The sequence below is a fragment of the Choloepus didactylus genome, chromosome 25 (genome assembly GCF_015220235.1).
Source record: "Choloepus didactylus isolate mChoDid1 chromosome 25, mChoDid1.pri, whole genome shotgun sequence".
NCBI classification, from domain to species: domain Eukaryota; kingdom Metazoa; phylum Chordata; class Mammalia; order Pilosa; family Megalonychidae; genus Choloepus; species Choloepus didactylus.
In genome coordinates, this window is record NC_051331.1 from 175,220 (window position 1) to 193,783 (window position 18,564).

General features: G+C 44.0%; 1 long non-coding RNA gene and 1 pseudogene across 1 annotated transcript; both read right to left on the reverse strand.

Annotated features, from left to right (window-relative positions):
• Nucleotides 1-6,622: 6,622 nt before the first annotated feature.
• On the reverse strand, nucleotides 6,623-10,541 carry LOC119520471. The gene is made up of 4 exons (XR_005214186.1): nucleotides 10,357-10,541; nucleotides 9,280-9,348; nucleotides 8,692-8,822; nucleotides 6,623-6,724 (listed from the first exon to the last, which is right to left on the reverse strand). It is a non-coding gene; the product is annotated as an uncharacterized LOC119520471 (long non-coding RNA).
• A 63-nt stretch (nucleotides 10,542-10,604) lies between these two features.
• The window catches only part of LOC119520173, a 56,141-nt pseudogene continuing 48,181 nt past the window's right edge, over nucleotides 10,605-18,564 (reverse strand).

Genomic DNA, 18,564 nt, shown 5'->3' on the forward strand with positions numbered 1-18,564 from the left:
GGCTCTTTAAATTCTGTTCGGCTGTCTCGTACTCTAACTCGCGGGCACTGTAACATGCATATGACATCTACGGCTTTTGTCATTTCCTAAGGGCCTGCTTGTAGGAAGAAATAAGGGTAGAGACAACTAATCAGCAAATGGGAACTACTACACATTAGCCCTTGATGTGAGAATTGTATAGGTTTGTAACATGAATTTTACAGATTCTGTTTTATATATGAGTACAGTGAAAGATTCCATCCTCTCTTCTTCCAGGAATAGCCAAGTGATCACCCAAGGAAGGGAGGGTATTTGAAAAACTTATACACAAATGTTTTAGCAGCATTGATCATAATAACCAAAAAGCGGAACAATCTGAATATCCATTAGCTGATAACTGAATAAACAAAATGTAGTCTACCATCCAGTGGAATATATAGAGCAAGAAGGAGAGAAATACTATACATGCTGTTTCATACATGCTAAAATTTTCATAAAAGGCAAATTTCTAGAGACATTTGAAAGTAGATCAATGTTTGCCTGAGGACGGGATCAGGGATTGACCACCAACAGGTACAAGGAACTATTTTGAGTGAAGGAAATATTCCAAAACTGGATTGTGATGGTGGATGCAAAGATCTACTATTTTACTCCAAATTGCTGAACTGAACTCTTAAAATTGGTGACATTTTTGGTAATAAATTATACCTTGATCAAGTTGTTTTCTGAAACAGGCAAAAAAGAGACTGCTGAAAAGGAAAAATCAATACACATTTGAGATGAGATAAATATTCACTTTAATAAAAGAGGTCAAACATGAATTTGAAAACAAAGAAAGTCAAAGTACTTGTTCATTAAATCAAAGGGTAGTATGACATTGAAGATCTGTAAAGGTCATGATGGCTATCCAAGAGAGTAAGACTTAGTCTCCTTTTGTTGAGTTTTTAACTGAATATATGATATGAATTCTTTTGGTTATGGCAGGGCTAAATTTTTCCTTATAATCTTTTCTCTATAGTTATGAATATCTGTACATTTTTTCTCATATACTCATTAGGCTACAAATATTTCCCCAAGGATTGCAATTATTCCCCACCACTGTAAGAGATCTGTGAAAGAGGTGACTGGTGGAAAAGGAGAACTTTCCTGGTAATCTGCAGCAAATTAAAACTGTGTGCCAAGGAAAGACTGTCGGGAATCATTAAGATAACATTAGCTTTGGGATGTTCCAGTTCACACTGGAAGTCTGTGCTGTTTCCGTGTAATACTTTGGGGCTTCCTTGTGGGCTTCCCTAAGTTAACCATAAATGCCACCATTATCATTTTAGACTAAGGTCACTATACGGCTTTTAAAACCTAGGGGTTTTCTTCTAAACTTCTGAGTCTTAAGTGATAACTTGGAGATGTTTCAAGCTTGTCATTTGTTTATTTTAACTATTAAGATTAGTTATTTCAAAATTTTATAGTTTCAGTATTTGAAGTATGTTGGGGGTCTGTGTTGGTCGTATATTGGGTCTGCTGGTTCTCACTGTTGGTGCACTGTTAACTTGTTTATTTGGTTAGCTCTGACTGTGCGCTACTTATTGCCCTTGAAAATTATTTGTGGTGATACCCAAATCCTTGAGTGATAGTGCCTCCCTTTAGAAAGGATTTGCATTTACTTCTGCAAGGTGCCTTAAACCAATTCCAAAGCTTGAGGTTCTTTGAACACTCCCTCCCCAACTGCCCACCTTCACCAAAAAAGAAAAGAAAAACACAAACCACTCTCCTCCTCCTGGCCCAGGCTGCAAATCAGAGGGAGAACTCATCTTTTCTTTTTTTCTTCTCCCCTTTGCCACTTTTTCTTCTGCTTAACTCAGTGCCTAGGATACCTTCTGTTAGTACTCTGGGGTGGCTGGAGTGAGGCTTTGCTTTGATTAACCTTTCCTCTGAGAATGTAGCTCTCTGATGTTCTAGTTTGATATGGGGGGAGGTCTTCCCTATGACTTTATGCCTTGATTGAGCCCACGAGGACTTCCTCCTTACCATACAAGCCTACAGAACCAAAGCTCAAGTTTGTTAAGGGTCAAAAAACGCCCTCAGAGACAAGGCACCTTTGATATGCTTATATTCCCCTTGTCTCTCCAGGTTTTGACTTTCCCCTGGAATCTTGACTGGCAACTCCCCAGTTCTTGTTCCTTTATGATGATAGTATATTTTCACTCAGCACTTTTAACTATATTCAGGGAAGTGCTCATCCAAATAATCTAGCTTACCATTTCTAGAAAAAATGTCCTGGATTTATTTCATTCTGTTGCCTTTCAGAACTTTCTTATCCCTAAGTGTTGTTGCCAAATATTTTATTTTTATACTACATTCCAGTTTGCTAATGGTGCCATTATGCAAAACACCAGAAATGGATTGGCTTTAATAAGGGAGTTTATTTGATCACAAATTTACAGTCTGAAGTCCATGAAAATGTCCAAATTAAGGCATCAACTACGAGGATACCTTAACCAAAGGAAGGCCATCTGCTCTCCTGTTTGAGCACAGTGGGGAAGAATTCACAGCCTTTGCTTGGTAACAGTCCTCTCTCGCCCGGCCCTTTCCTCCAGAAGGGCAGGGTGCCAGCGAAGTGCAAGTCTTCTCATAGAAGGACATTTACTTACAACCTGAACACAGGTCAGTGCAGCCTCTAAGGTCCCTTTCAGCCAGTTGAGAGGGCTTACTGTTAGAAGAAAAACACATCAGGCTCAGAAACCATCAAGGCGAAATCTTGAGTTTTCAAGAGGTTTCAAATAGATCTACACCATCTCCTGTCCCTTTTGTCCCAATAATGATTTCATAAGAAGCCTGGAGGGCGATGGGTCCTCTCTGGGGGCAGCTGCCTGTGATAACCCAACTGTCTTGCTTTGGGGCGTGTCCCAGGAAAAAGGAGAGGGGCCATGTCCCGGGAACAGCTCCTGGTTGGGTAACTTCTGCCAACAAAGGCCCAGATGCTCAGCCCGCAGGCACAGAAGGCCCCCAGGGAGTGGACACTCCATCTGGCATCTCCCCTCAGGAATCGTGTGCCAGGCATGTGGTGGTCTCCTGCAGCCATCTTCCAGCATCAGGCCCCCCCAGCCCTGCGACCGGGCTAGGCCCCACGGCAGCCACGTGCCCCACACTCAGCCGCCTGGCCTCAGTCCCTGTGGCTGCTCCTGCACAGAGCGCCCCACGTTGCAGAGCTGCAAACCCTGCAGGCTGCACCCCCCGAAGCCAGGCCCAGGCGACTCAGGGGCCCTCCAAACACTCACAAATCTCTTGCTGAAACTTGCTTTTTTAAGACTTTGAAAAACCTTCCAGTCTAATCAGAAAACCTCCCACTTCTCTATCTGTGTGGCTTGAGTATCCCCCCTTTGTCCATCATTTAAAGTTACCTGGACACATGGCAATTTTGGAAAAAGGAGGTGGATATATTTCACTCTTGGGGTGGAAAAATGTCTGTGCAAAGAGCTTATGGCTTTGCTCACCTTTTCTAAAAACAGATTTCAGTGTTTTGGATAAATTTGGTTTCCTCCAACCTCAGTTTTCTCTTCTATAGAAATGGAGCCAAGTGTCTCAGAAGGTTCTCAAAGAATAAAAAGGTATCAGGTATGCAAAAAAAAAAAAAAAACTTCCCAGAATCTGCTTCAGATTTATATTAACTTAACTCCAGTAAGATGTAGAAATGTTGCTTCTGTATGGCTTTATTTCACTTTTCCCCTTTTGATGGTATTATTGTTATACATATTGTGTCTATATGCTACAAATCTTAAAAGTTTATTAGTATAATTATCACTTTGTATATTTGGCTTTTTAAAAAACTGAGAGAAGAAAAGACAGCAAGTATCTGTTTAGAGCTTGCTTATGTTTAGAGTTTGTCATGTCAGCCTTCTTGCTTGCCATATTCAGTTCTCCTCATTTGCTGGGGATTCAAGTTCTCATATGCTGTCATCACCACAGGAACAAATGAGACCTTAACCTTGGCAACAGGTAACTGATGCCAGAGTGAGACCACCCTGACTACCCTTTTCACCACAGGAAGATACCCTATCCCTCTGCAGGGGTCTATGGCCAGAGAGATCCCTGTGTTTTTGGCTCATCTCCATCTAGAGAAGTTTCCATCACAGTGAGCTGAGAGGAAGATGGGAGGGAGCAAGATGTACTTCAAATGCCATATACTCTCACTGTTCTTACTGAGTTTTAGTAGATTATATTGGCCAAATGTCTCTTAATTTGCTGTATGCCCTTAGGACCATTTCCAGAGACTTCAAATGGTTGTTATTCTCTCTCTCTCTCTCTCTCTCCCTTTCACTGGTCTCATTGGGGAGCAGGTCTGTACAACACCTAATGTTGCCACTCTAGAAGCAGAACCCACCTTAAATGATTTTCACAAATAGTCATTACTGGAGTCCCATCACCTGCTCCAGAATTCATGCTACGGCCATCACTGGCTGTTCCAGTGGACAATCTCTCCACTAGTTATGTGCCCTTCCCATTCCCTCCTCAACCCACTGTTATATAAATGAGCTAAAGAGGGCTCTGCATATTGGCCCTGTGTGTTGTATATTTATTCACATCAGCCTAGGCCTGTTAGCCCCCACCCACACCCCCCAAAGAAGGCTGCCAGTGAAATGTGAGAATATTTCTTTTAATATATAAGGGAATGTGTTTGATCTTAAAGGAAATGCTAGAAGTATACAAAAAGATTGACACATTTTTTTTATGCATTAATTTCAATGGTTCAGCAAAAAAGATTTCCTGAGAACAGAAATTTAAGGAACTGTTAATATGTTGTAAAAAATAAAATAAATAAATTTCGCAGGTAGTGGCTGTCCTTCTCCTGAACGGAGAAACTCAGAGCAGGGGGAACTTACAAGAATCTGCCTTTCAGGGGATTTGGGAAGAATGGCCCACATCAGTACCCCTGAAGCTGCTCTCTTTGGCATCAGCACATTTGGGATCAGACAGGTCAGGGAAGTCTTCCTTGAATTTCCACTGCTACTAAATTTCAATACGAGGCTGAACATACATTGTGCCCAATCAGGGTATCCTGTCTCTCAAGGTCAGCAACATGTTGAAAGTGGGATGCACCGTGGGTTTTCACAGCTAACAAGGGATCCCTTTGAGCATCAGGGACAAGGGATTCTGCACCCCCGGGCACAGAATCCATTAGGGGTATAATTGATGTACAGAGGTTCAAACCATATTCAGGTGACTCCATCATCCCTGCCTTCTCAAAGTCCCCTCTCCTCTCCAAAATTAACCTACAAAATACTGAAAGCTAACACCGAAAAATCATCACCATTTCGATACTGCATCAATGAACCCTCTTCAACGTGTCTCAGTATATATGCCATTACACAAATCCTGGGCAGAGACAAACTAGAACAAGAAATCAATGAAACCACACAAGAGGGGTAACAAATCTCCTATCAAATAGGACTTGTTGACTGTTCTGACTCATCCCTGGTGCCCACATCTTCCTAGGTATCAAGCAGTTTCAGGGAATGTTCATGCCCGAGCCCCGTCAGGAGCTGTTCTAGTTTGCTAATGCTGCAGAATGCAAAACACCAGAGATGGACAGGCTTTTATAAAATGGGGGTTTATTTTGCTACACAATTACAGTCTTAAGGCCACAAAGCATTCAAGGTAACACCCCAGCAATCAGGTACCTTCACCAGAGAATGGCCAATGGCACCGGAAAACCTCTGCTAGCTAGGAAGGCACTTGGCGTCTGCTCCAAAGCTCCGGCCTCAAAACGGCTTTCTCCCCGGACGTTCCTCTCTAGCAAGCTTGCTCCTCTTCAAAACATCACTCCCAGCTGCACTCAGTTCCCTCTCTGTGAGTCAGCACATTTATATAGCTCCACTGATCAAGGCCCACCCCAAAAGGGTGGGACCAAGCATCCATGGGAACATCTCATCAGAATTATCTCCCACAGCTGGGTGGGGCACATTCCAAGCAAATCTAAACAGCACCCAAGCGTCTACCCCACACAAGACCACAAAGATAATGGCATTTGGGGAACACAATACATTCAAACCAGCACAGGAGCCATGGTAAGACTGTGAACCAGGCAATCTAAGCACCCATCCTCAAATCTATACAAGGCTTCTAAGAAAATCAAAAGAAACTTGAGCCAATAAATGGCCAAGGGATTTTACCTAAAAGCCCCAAGCAGCCAAATGTATTAGGAAGCTCAGCGAAATATTTGGGAGAGCCAAATTCTCACCAAATCTCAGGGGTGTAGCCAATCTTGTGGGCTACAAAATCATGCCTACAAAGCTACTTTGGATGGTAGGGGCCACAATTCCTCCTACCAATTTCTACTGAGGTTTGCTGCCCTTTCAATTTAATGACCCCAGAAAGAGACATTGTATTTGAGGCCTGTCTCTTAGCAACCCAGAGATCACTGACATGTATGGGGGGGGGAGGGACAGGGAATGTGTGAATTCCCATTTGGAGGAAGCACCTGAAATCTAGGCTGCTTTGTGAACCTTGTGTGCCTCTGTTTCCTTTCCAGTTTCTATCGCAACTGAAGGTTACCTCAGGAGGTTTGTTTGCACAGGTTTTCCCCAAAGGTTAGGTGACAGATAATGGGGAAGGAAATCTTCCTTGGAGTGATGGAAAGAATGTTTACCTTTTGGTGTTGACTATAGCAGATTCTGCACATCACTTTCAGCTGAGAAATCTACATCTGATCATGCAAATCTTGGGAATGAAGCAGTGTATATTCACGTACCTACAAGAAATGACAGGAAAATGAGTGACATAGGAGTGTGCACCAGAAGACATTACCGGTATCAAGTTATATGTCCTCAATTAACACTACATATAAGAATTTAAGAAACGTATATCAGCAAATGACCTGAAGAGAACACATTAATGCAACCCGGGAGCAATATGCTGAAGGAAATTAGTTACTTGAGGTAATATGATTTCTTAAGTTTTGCTTTTTTCAATTTACTATATGTGTTAGACCATTTTTTCTCGGTGTGTCTGTGTAGATTTTCAAATGAGATTCACTTAAAATGTGATAAAATGTAACAAAAATTAGAAAAAACATCAAGATTAATAAATAATCCCATGATGGATTAATACATTTCCAGCATCCGTCCAAAAATCTGCAAACTCTAAATTACCAAGAAGAAACGCAGAATAAATCCAAATTGAGGAAACTTCTTTAAAATGCATACCCCCCCCCATCTTCAAACATGACAACCTTAAGGAAAATATACCTCTTTATTTAGTTAAAGATATTCGGAATGAGATGAATATATACTGAACCAGGGAATACAATACATGACACGTATCTAGACTGGTTAATGGTGTTTAACCTTTTTCCTCCATTTCTATCATCATCTTTGATTTTCAGGAGTGCCGTGTAACAACAGGCATTACTGCTGTTACTGGTTTGATAAGGATTATGCCTAAAGTTACCAGCAGTACACCAAGGTTAAATCCCTAATGTGAGAATATTTCTTTTAATATATAAGGGAATGTGTTTGATCTTAAAGGAAACGCTAGAAGTATACAAAAACATTGACACCTTTTTTTTATGCATTAATTTCAATGGCTCAGCAAAATAGATTTCCAAAGAACAGAAATTTAAGGAAATGTTAATATGTTGTAAAAAATGAAATAAATACATTTCACAGGTAGTGTTTGTCCTCCTGTTGAACGGAGAAACTCAGAGCAGGGGGAACTTACAAGAAGCTGCCTTTCAGGGGATTTGGGAAGAATGGACCACATCAGTACCCCTGAAGCTACTCTCTTTGGCATCAGCACATTTGGGATCAGACAGGTCAGGGAATTCATGTCCCACATAGGGAGGAAGGTAGTGTGTTTAACTGCAGAGCTGGTTGAGAGAGGCCACATATGAGTAACAAAAGATTTTCTCTGGGGGTGGCCCTTAGGATAACTATAAATAGGCTTAGCTTTTCCTTTGCAAGAATAAGTTACACATGGGCAAACTCCCAGATTGAGGGCTTGACTTATTAAATGGGGAGTACCCAATATCTGTGAGAATATCAGGTATTCCCCAGGTGAGAGAGTTTAGTATTTCTATACTTTCTCCCAGTCACCCAAGGAGACTTTGCAAATACATTGTTCTTTCCTGCCCAAAATACTCTAGGATGTATCAGGGTATTACATTAACCTGCACAAAATAACAATCATTCTCTATTCTAGGTTCCATGTAATTAAGCTGTTTATAAAAACTGACCATACTGGTTAGATTAGAAAGTACGTCTCACTCCTCTCTAAGTTTGGATCAGCTTCCTTTCCCATCTGACACTGCCTAATATCTGAGGGTTCTTTTAACATGATGTTTTTTTCTAGAGTCACTTCCTCTGAAATATCTTCATCCTTTTCTTCATACCCACTCTCCTCCCTTGTGCTTCTCTGGGAAATGGGGAATGTAGGCCTGAGATGGAATGGGCAGGACCCTGTACTCTGATGATGGAGCTCACACATTATCCCCTGCTTGAAACCCAAACAGAAGTTTGAGTCTTGTTGTCTGACTCCTGCTCCTTCATCCTAAGCAGTAGTTCTGAACATCACAGTGGCTTTCGAAAAGGCAGCATTATACACTGTGGTTGTTTCTCACAAAGAGGTAGCAAGAAAAGTGCACCTGCTTCCTCTTTCCCATACTAGGGGCCTCAGCAGGTAGACACAGTGTAGGGAATGATGGTTTAGGGGCCATCTTACCTGAAGACATCTTTTGCCCACTCTGGTCCAGCTCAGACCTGCCTCAAATCTTCCAAACCTTTGTTTCTTGGGTCTCCTATGGTCTCAGTAGCCTGTTTCCACCCAAGTCAGAGTGCAGTTTCCAAGATGCTCTACAAACAAAGAAACTGTGTCTTTAACCCATCCATTTATAAAGCAAAGATCTCTCTGGATAACTTCTACCAATGAGGTAAGGAAACTGAAAACTAGAAAGCTAGTTCTGCCTTTTCAGTGTGTCTTTCCTCTTCATCTTCCAATTTGAGCTCCAGTTCCTTATTGGCTAAACCAGGGGACAATTTTAGTGATGCACCTTATACTCCAACAAATTGAGCACTGTCCTTCCACCCACATTTCTGCCAAATTGTTCTGTCATATTTTTACCAAGAAGTCGTCCTGGGCTGACCTGAGAGGAGCATGTGACTTTATTCTGCCTTCACTGTGGTATCCCCCTTCTACCAAAGGGAAGCAGACACCCCAGAGGATAACTAGTGTGTAGCCCAAAGTCTCTCTGCATGAAAACGGAGGAATCAGGGCTTGAACATAGACCTGATTTTCATCCAAATCATGTACCTCTCACCACAATGTTCAGTCTTCCAGCAGCTAGAGGAAAGGAGGAGTGTGCCGACTCAGCAAATTCCCCTTCAGCAGGAGAGAAACATCAGTGTTGGTGTTGTCTGACCAAACCTGGTTTCTAGTTCTTTACAGGGCAAAATCTCATGAGATCTTGAAGATCTCTAATAGACTCAATCAGGGAACCCAAAAGGGGTTTGTTTTCCTGGGCTGGGAGCCAGGGGATTGATAGGTGTTAAGTGGTGTGGGGGAGCATATGGGGTGAGAGAGGGATGATAAAATGGTAGTGCAGGATTGGGCCCTGGCCTGGGGTCTGTAAAAGGGCTGGTCCCTGGGTGGGAGAGGAACTGGGCTTGGTGGGGGGAGGAGCTGGCATGCTCCTGAGGTGGGGGAGGAACTGGGCTTCTGGTGGGAGTAGGCACTGGCATGCTCCTGAGGTGGGGGAGGGACTGTGCTTCTGGTGGGGGAGGGGCTTGGCTAGTCCTAGGTTGGGGGAGGGGCTGGTCTGGTCCTGGGTTGGGGGAGGGGCTGGGCTATCCTGAGGTGGGGGAGGAACTGGGCTTCTGGTGGGGGGAGGAGCTGGCATGCTCCTGAGGTGGGGGAGGGACTGGGCTTCTGGTGGGGGAAGGGGCTGGGCTGTCCTGGGGTGGGGGAGGAGCTGGTAGTGGGGTTGGGGAGGGGCTGGAGGTGTGGTGGGGGAGGGGACTGGGAGAGGCCTGAGGGTTTAGAAGGTGTGGGGCTTGGGGTTGGGTGCGGGGCTGCTTCCCCCATGACCACACCCACCAAATACTTGGGCTGTAGAATGGAAGAAGCGAGACCAGGGCCCACCTGCGCAACCTACTCTTCTGGTGCCCACTTTACTCCTTCAGATTAGGGGTGCAATGCCTGGTCTGTAGGGGTGTGCTGAGCTCAACAGCAAACGGCGGGCGAGGCTCGACCCCGGTGCCCCGCTCCCTCCTCCAGAGGGGACGCCCGCTGCTCTTTACCCCACTTTTGCCTACCCGGAAATGGCGGCTTCCCTCCCCCGGATTCCCTTCTCTCCAAAACGTTCTTCGTTAAGTTTGTTTCTTATCTCACCAACAAATCTCTTCTCCAGAGTCTCACCACGCCGGAAAATTCAGAATGCTGAGGAGAGCCCGCGGACCGGCGGCTGGAGGGGACGCTGAGCCGGGAGAAGGACATTGCAGGGCCGGAGCAGGTTCTCCACAGATGCGCCTCTTCACCGTTCAGCCTCATATCTCCCGCATCAGGTAGCCCCGGGGACGCCCAAGTGCACACCCATGCGCCTGACCAGTGCCCGCCCACGCGCCGGGACCAGCAGCCAATCAGCGGTTGCAGCGGGTGTGGGGGGGCGTCGGCGGCGCCAGGGCCTGAGGAGGCCTCGTTGCTGCGGGCTTCGCGTGGGGAGCGCTGCGGGGCGGTTTCACCGCGGGAGATTCGCACCGCTAATGGACGGTAAGGACGCTGTGGATACTCATTTTTGTTTTAACTTAATGAAGTCAAGCTTTCTTTGTAGGGTGCTCTAGGTTTCCGCAGTGTGACCCCAGCCTAACTCTCCAGCTCTGTTACTTACCTCGTTGATGTAGCAAATGAAGCGAGATCTACCTCCTGCTCACAAGAGTTTTGTTGTTGTTGTTGTTCCCATATACTTTATTTAAACATCAAGTACAAAATTCCTTTGTGGACATTAATAAAAGACCAAAATTAGAAATGAAGTATTTGCATTCATTGTGAATTATTTTGGACTTGGGAATCCTTTTGAAATGTTCATGGGAGTTGGATGGAGTAGGAGGGGTAGAGTTAGGAAAAAGAAAGCAGATCTCCCACTTGTAGCTAATTCTGGCTCTTGGTAATCAGGGAAACACAGGAGACAGCCGAGTATGGACTGGCAGCTCCAACCAGCTTGTTTTGTTTTGTTCTGTTCTTTTATCTTTCACTCAATAGTCAGCTCTCCTTTGGCATTCATTAGAGTGTGACCTAGCCCGAGGCCCACTGTGTTCTGAACATAATAATTCTTCATCAGAACGTGAAGACAGCAGCCTGTTTTCACACTGACTTTCACTTTTAATTAAGATGGATAAATCAGAAAGACAGTATTGTTGGCAAACAAATCACAGAAGGAAATCAGTGGTCTGTGGGACACAAGGCAAAATGGTAGAGAGAAAAGGGAGTGACAGGAGAAGAACATAGGAGAAAGAAAGAGTAGTTTGTTTAATACTCCAAATATCTGATGAAACAGAAACTAAAAGGAAGGAAAGTGAAGGGAAAATAAATTATGGTAATAGCTTTGGGTTCAAAGCATGTTTTTAAAAGTTTCCAGAGCACACGGAGGATTGTGGGGGAGAACTTCAAGTCTCTATGCCTGGCAGATGGTGGGGAAGAGCAGAGAAGAAAGCCCAGCAGGGGCCTCATCAGTGCTGATTGATGAGGAGTGAGTTATGCTCTCTCTTGGGTAAGGCCTCTCCTGCAGAAGCCGTGGACTGGGCTGTCCCACTGGCACCTGTTTTTTGGGAATGGGGAAGACATGCCCATCCTATCAAACCACTATTCTGTGGTGAGCACCTGGGAGAAGGGGAGGCTCTATTACCTAGACAAAGGAGTAAAGATACAAATCTCTTCTAGAAAGGAAGGAAGCAAAAAGTGTCCACAGATAGATGGGGTGGCAGTAAGGCAGAGCTGTATATTCAAAAATATATCTCTTCCTCTCCCATATTTTTTCTACCTCTGGTAATGAAGTTTCTGACAATAAGGCATTCATTGCACACTGCATGATGGCTCCCACTTGAGTTCATTGCCCTGATTACAACCTACATGTATTTTTTATAACTATCCATGTCTTTTAAGGCCCAGAATTGATAGAAAGAGCAAAATTTTAATAGTGTTCAGTTTTAAATTTCAGAAGTAGGAATTTTGGTTATGTTTGAAAAAGACTCTAGTTTAAAATAAGTTGCTTAAAAAAATGAGAAGTGGCAACTGACAAGGGGTGGGGGAGTCCCGTGGAGAAAGGCCTAATATACAGATTCTGTTTCTCTAAACTAGAATCAATAAGACCAACGGGAAAATGCAGGGAGGCAGATTTCAACTCAATATAAGAAAGAACTTTTAACACTTTTATCTGCCCAATATTGAAACATTAGTCCCTGAAGAGGTGAGATGCAGCATGACCTAAACAGTCAAGATTGGACTGCATTCTGTCCGGGAAGTTGAACATGAGTGGTTTCTAACCTTTGCAGGGATGAGGAATGCTTTTAACATAAAAAATTCTAAGGATCTCTAAGTTAGTATTTGTGCTGTTAGTATTTGTTAAGAAACCATGATGACAAAGTATAAATTTAATAATGCTTTTAAGATAAATTTATATTTATTACAACAGCACTTACATATATTAGAAAAATCATTCATAATTTTCTCTTACTCATTTATTTTTATACTAAGTGGCTAAGATACACCAGGCCCTGAGGAAGGCACTAAAGATGCAAAGGTGAGTAAAAAATGTCCCGGCCCGCGGGACGATCAACGGTGGCTCTGATACCTGTGAGGGAGGAATGGTATGGGACAAGAGACGCGAAGAATGACAGCAAGACAGGTTTCTGATCAAGCTGCAAAACTTTATTGAAGAGGCAGGGTATATATGTCCTGGAGGGAGAGGGGGTGGCTATTAAGGACAGGTAGCGGTCTGGGATTGGTGATTGCTGTTTGCTGTTGCTAGGGTGGATGGCAGATGTAGGGTTAGCATTTTTGGCACGAACTAGCACTTTTGGCGCGAACTACTTCCGTAAAGAAGGCTGAGGGTAACTTAAGCTGTTGTTGTGTCAGCCCTGGCGGCCATGTTGCACATCTCCGGCATAGCTGAAGGTGGGCTTCATGCATGCTACCTTAATCGCCCCCTACATCTCCTCCCTTTGTTTTTCAAAAGGATGGAGGAAGAATGCTGATTGAGCATTCTTTTGGCATTAACCTGCTGGGGGAAGTAGAGGCCTCATTCCCCAAGTTGTTTGTGGCTTCTGTTTTTCTGGGGAGGGGAATTTGTGCAGAACGAACCCCTATGCAAATGAGGCATACTTCTCAAGGAGCTCGAAAATGGCCTTTAATTGTTTTGGCCCTCCTTTGCAGTGCTTTGCCTCGCACCCAGTGGTACCAATCATAGCATAAGCTAGAAGCATACTTTCGAGTTATATGCTGCTCCCGTAGGAGGGGGCTTTCTTACCCGAAAGGGTGGGTAGCAGGTAGGTTTTCTGGATCCACACCTTGGTCAGCGAGGTGAAGCCGGTGATAATGCACTTGAATAGGCTTGCCTAGGGCAGAATCAACTTGGTCCTTAACTAGCTGTATTATTCTTTTTATGGCCCAAGGTGCAAAAGATATTATAAGGAGTATGGTTATAAAGGGGCCTAATATAGGGAGGAGGTAAGGGAGGATTCCGCTGAGCCCCCAGGAAGTACTTCCTTGGGTTTCTCGCTCACGTTTGCGGTTTTCAATTCCTTCCCTAAGTTTGGTCATGGAATCTTTAACTGTGCCAGAATGGTCAGCGTAAAAGCAACATTCTTCGCCCAGTGCAGCACAAAGCCCTCCCTGCTTAAGGAAAAGCAGATCCAAACCTCTTCTGTTTTGGAGAACAACCTCCGATAGGGACGTAAGAGATTTTTCAAGATGGGTGATGGAGGTTTCAATGCAGGCTAAATCTTCGTCTATAGCAGCTCTTAGGTGGGAGAAGCCTTGGTTGTGGAGGATAATAGAGGCAGTTCCAGTGCTTAGGCCAGCAATACCTAAAAGAGAAGCAATAGTGACAGCCGTGATAATTTCTCTTTTGTTCCTTAGCATGGTTGGAGGTTGCGCGGTTAAGTGGTGATAAAGGTCTTCCTCTGCATGGAAGAGGACATGGGGTAGCACAGCCACTAAGAGGCACATTTCCCCTGTTTCAGTGAGGGCTTTTGCTGATACGCAAGGAGTAAGCCCCGTGGAAGAGCACAGCCATTTTGCCCCTATTGGGGGAATATAGAATTTACCTTCTGGAAAGGACAACTGTGCACAGACCTTTTTTAAGGAGGAGGAGGAAATGTTACCAACACAATGTCCAGAGTGAAGAACGGATTGCACAGTAAGGCCGATTTTTCTGTTTGCATTCCAAGGACATTGTGGAGGATTGTCCTCATTGGAAATATTAAATGTGACATTAAGAGCTATAGCATCATAATAAGGGGGTTTGACAGAGAAGCACAGCCAACAACTGCGAGTAAGGTTAGGTTGGGAGGAGTTTAGAGAGAGAAAGGCGGTTTGGAGTATTGACCAAAGTGGTGTATTAAGCGACATGGGAGGGGTTGGGGACGACAATATTGAAATGTTAGTAGAGGGGGAAGTAGTGGAATGAATTTTGGAAGGATTTTTGCTTGGCGTGCTCGGCGTGCAAGGGATAGGAGGGGTAGCTGGAGGCGCGAGCACTATATTTGGTCCAATGGCAGATGGTTTTTGTTGTACTGCTTCCTTCTTTATTAATATAAGGGACCCTGGGTCGCTTCCTGTAACGTAAATTCGGAAGCCCCATGTTCGACTGAGTAGCCAAGAGGGATCAGTAGGAAGCTGCACAGTGAGCATAAGTTTTTTTGGGCAGGTGAGTGACATAAACGTAGGCACGCTGTGGTTGGATATGCAGGGATAAGGAACTTCTGTAAGGGTTAGAAAATGATCAGAGATGGGAGGTTTCCATCCAGTGGCTAATGTTTCACACCCCCAGTACGGGCAGTAATACTCGTTGGGGGAATTGCAATACGGTTTTTTAAGATTTACTTGAGGACACATGTAATATTGGGCTTGGTTAAGACTGGTAGGAAAGTGACCTGGGGTGAATAGATCGGAGGCGTTAATGGAAAAGGAGGCTTGTATAGTGATATTGGTTCGTATAATTGTGGAATCTTCCCACCGCGCTAGAGTCCATTTCCAGGGCTGATGGGGGTTGGAATTGCCGAAGGTGGCACGCACACTTTGCAGGAGAAAATATAAGGTGGCAACTTTAAATGGCAGTAGGCTTAACAAAGCCATACTAATAGAGGCTATTGGTTCTTTCTATTAAGGGAAGCAAGCTAGCAGAGTGATACACCCTACGACGCACAAATATGTTATAGCAAGCAGGATTTTTTCTAATGGGTTCCAATCTTTTGGGGCAACGGTTGCTAATCCGGCTGCAAACAGCAAGGCCAAAAAACCAATTGGTAAAAGCCAATAGTAATTCAAGTGGTAATTCATGTGATTAGTGATGGAATAAACCTGTAAGCAGGACTTCTTTCCACTTCCGGTTGTATGCGGGCTGGTCGTCTCCGGATGGGTTATAGCAGGAGTTATTGATGCGCTGGAAGAGAGAAGAAAGATATTTTTCTCAGGGAGAGGCTTCTACCCTGGAAAGGTTATCATTAAGAGGAGGGGAGGGAAGTGTCTCAGGGGTTTGTTTTGGCAATGAGGAATTAATATGTTTTATTAGCCTTTCTGGAAGCCAGCGAGGACCTTCCCTCTTTTGGTCGTATATGCAAGCAGAGCCTCGTCCCCAAATGATCACGGGGTCAGGCCCATTCCATTCTGACGTTAAGGGGTCACGCCACATAACAGTGGCTTGTTGCATCTGTGTTTTGGGATGCCAATGTCTGTCGGCTGCAGATTGACCTTTATCATCCAGAGTTAGGAAGTTAAGAACAAAAAGAGCATGATGTAAAAGGTCTCGGGGACGTTGTTTTGTGAGGTTGAGAGTGCTTTCAGCTAGGTGACACAAAGCATTTTTTAGGGTGCAATGTGTTCGTTCTACTGTTCCCTGGCCCTGGGGGTTATATGGTATTCCCGTAATATGCTTAATTTGTAATTGCTGACAAAAGGTTTGAAAATTTTTGCCAGTATATCCAGGCCCATTGTCTGTTTTAATGAGTTTAGGCTGGCCTAAAATGGTGAAACAATGCAGCAAGTGAGAAATAACATGTTTTGAAGCTTCTCCTGTTTGCAAACTAGCTTGAATAAATCCACTATATGTGTCAACGCAAACATGAATATATTTGAGTTGCCCAAGGCTGGCAAAGTGGGTGACGTCCATTTGCCAGATTTCATTTGGGATAAGCCCTTTTGGGTTAACTCCCAAATGAGGGACTGGCAGTTGGGTTACACAGTTTTTGCAGGCTTTAACAATTTCCCTTGCTTGTTCCCTTGTAATATTGAATTTTAGGTGGAGGGTGTTTGCATTTAGGTGGTGTTGGGCATGGGCTTGGGAAGCTAAGGTTAGAGAATTAGAAAGATTGGGACATATTAATTGGGTGGCAGCATCTGCTAGCGCATTGCCTTCCGCTAGAGGGCCTGGCAGGTTCTGATGGGCACGGAGGTGTCCTATGAAGAAAGGGAGCTGTCGTTTGAGAATTAATTTTTGTAGCTTTGAGAATAAGGGGACTGCATTGGTGGACGGTTTGATAAATGGAGTTGTTTCTAATAGCGGTATGGACTGAGCTATATATGCACTATCTGTGTATAAATTAAAAGGTTGGTTTTGAAGGTGGGAAGAAACCTGCAGGACTGCATAGAGCTCGACGAGTTGAGCTGAAGTATAGGGAGAGTGCACGGAAAATGCTTGACCCTGGATGACGTATGCTGCGGTCCCATTTGCTGAACCATCAGTAAAGACTAAGGTAGCAGAGTCTATGGGTTTTGCTTTAGTGATTTTTGGGAAGGTGAATTTGATGGATTTTGGTGAACTGAATTAATGGATCGCTTGGGTAATGATTATCAATATCGCCTAGGAATGAAGAGCATGCGATAGCCCATTCGTCGTCGGTTTGAAAAAGCCAATGGATTTGATCTTGGGTGTACGGGACGATAAGGGAATCAGGGTCTTTTCCAAACAATTGGCGACTAGTTTGTCGGCCTTTAGTTATGAGGGCAGCTATAAGAGAAATATACGGTGAGAGCACCTTTGTTGGAGTAGCTGGGAGATGAACCCAGAGTAGTGGGTGGCCTCGCCCGTTTGGTTGTTTTAAATTGGATTGCCAGAATATGCCTGTAGGCATGTGGGTTGTAGCAAGAATTATAAAAATTAAGGGTTGGTGGTAATTTATTTGATAGCAAGTTTGATTTTGGATAGCTTGGTTTACGATGGTAAGTGCCTGCATTGCCTCTGGAGTTAAGCTTCGGGGAGAGGAGGGGTTTGCGTCTCCTTTTAAGATATTATTGAGTGGCAGAAGAGCTTCAGTGGGTAGCTTTAGGTAGGGGCAAAGCCATTGAATGTCCCCTAAAAGTTTTTGGAAGTCATTTAACGTTAGTAGATGGGAGGTTCGCAGTTGAATGCGGGGTGTTAAAACTTGCTGATGCCAAAGCTCGAACCCTAGATAAGAAAAGGGGTCTGAAGTTTGTACTTTGTTAGGGGCTATTTGAAGACCTTTTGCTGTTAAATTTTTAAGAAGGTCTTGAAAACAAGAATGTAGGTTGGACATGTCCTGACTCGCTAACAGGATATCATCCATGTAATGGAGAATGTAGATCTGTGGCCATAGTTGTCTGACAGGGTTAACGGCGTCAGCAACAAATTTTTGGCATAAAGTCGGACTATTGGCCATGCCCTGTGGCAAGACTTTCCATTGAAATCGGGGCATAGGGCCTTGAAAATTGATTTGAGGAACACTAAAGGCAAAATGTTGCCTGTCTTCCGGGTGAAGAGGTATGGAGAAAAAACAATCTTTTAAATCTATGACTATTTTATGAAAATTAGTAGGGATAGCAACTGGTGAAGGGAGGCCAGGTTGCAGTGCTCCCATGGGCAACATTGCTTTGTTTACAGCTCGTAAATCTTGCAAAAGTCTCCATTTGCCTGATTTCTTTTTTATAACAAAAATAGGAGTGTTCCAAGGGGACTGAGTAGGTTCAATATGTCCGGCATTAAGTTGTTCCTGTACTAACTCTATAGCCGCTAAGGTTTTTTCCTGAGTTAGGGGCCATTGATCAACCCATACTTGTTCTATGGATTTCCAAGAGATTTTTTCAGCATGGGGTACAGGGATGTCAATGGCCATCAGGCTAAATTTTGGGAGAGCCCGAGTCCTGTTCTAGCTATATTAGGTGTTATAGAGATAGGCTGTCTTATTCCTTGATTAGCTTTGCCTAGGCCTTTGCCAGGGAGAAAATTCATTTTTAGCATTTGAGCAGTAACTGTATCACTAGGGCTGCACATAAAAACTTTCATTTGAGTTAAGATATCTCTGCCCCATAGATTGACAGGGAGATGGGGGATAACATATGGTATAACTGTACCGGTGTTTCCTTCCTCAT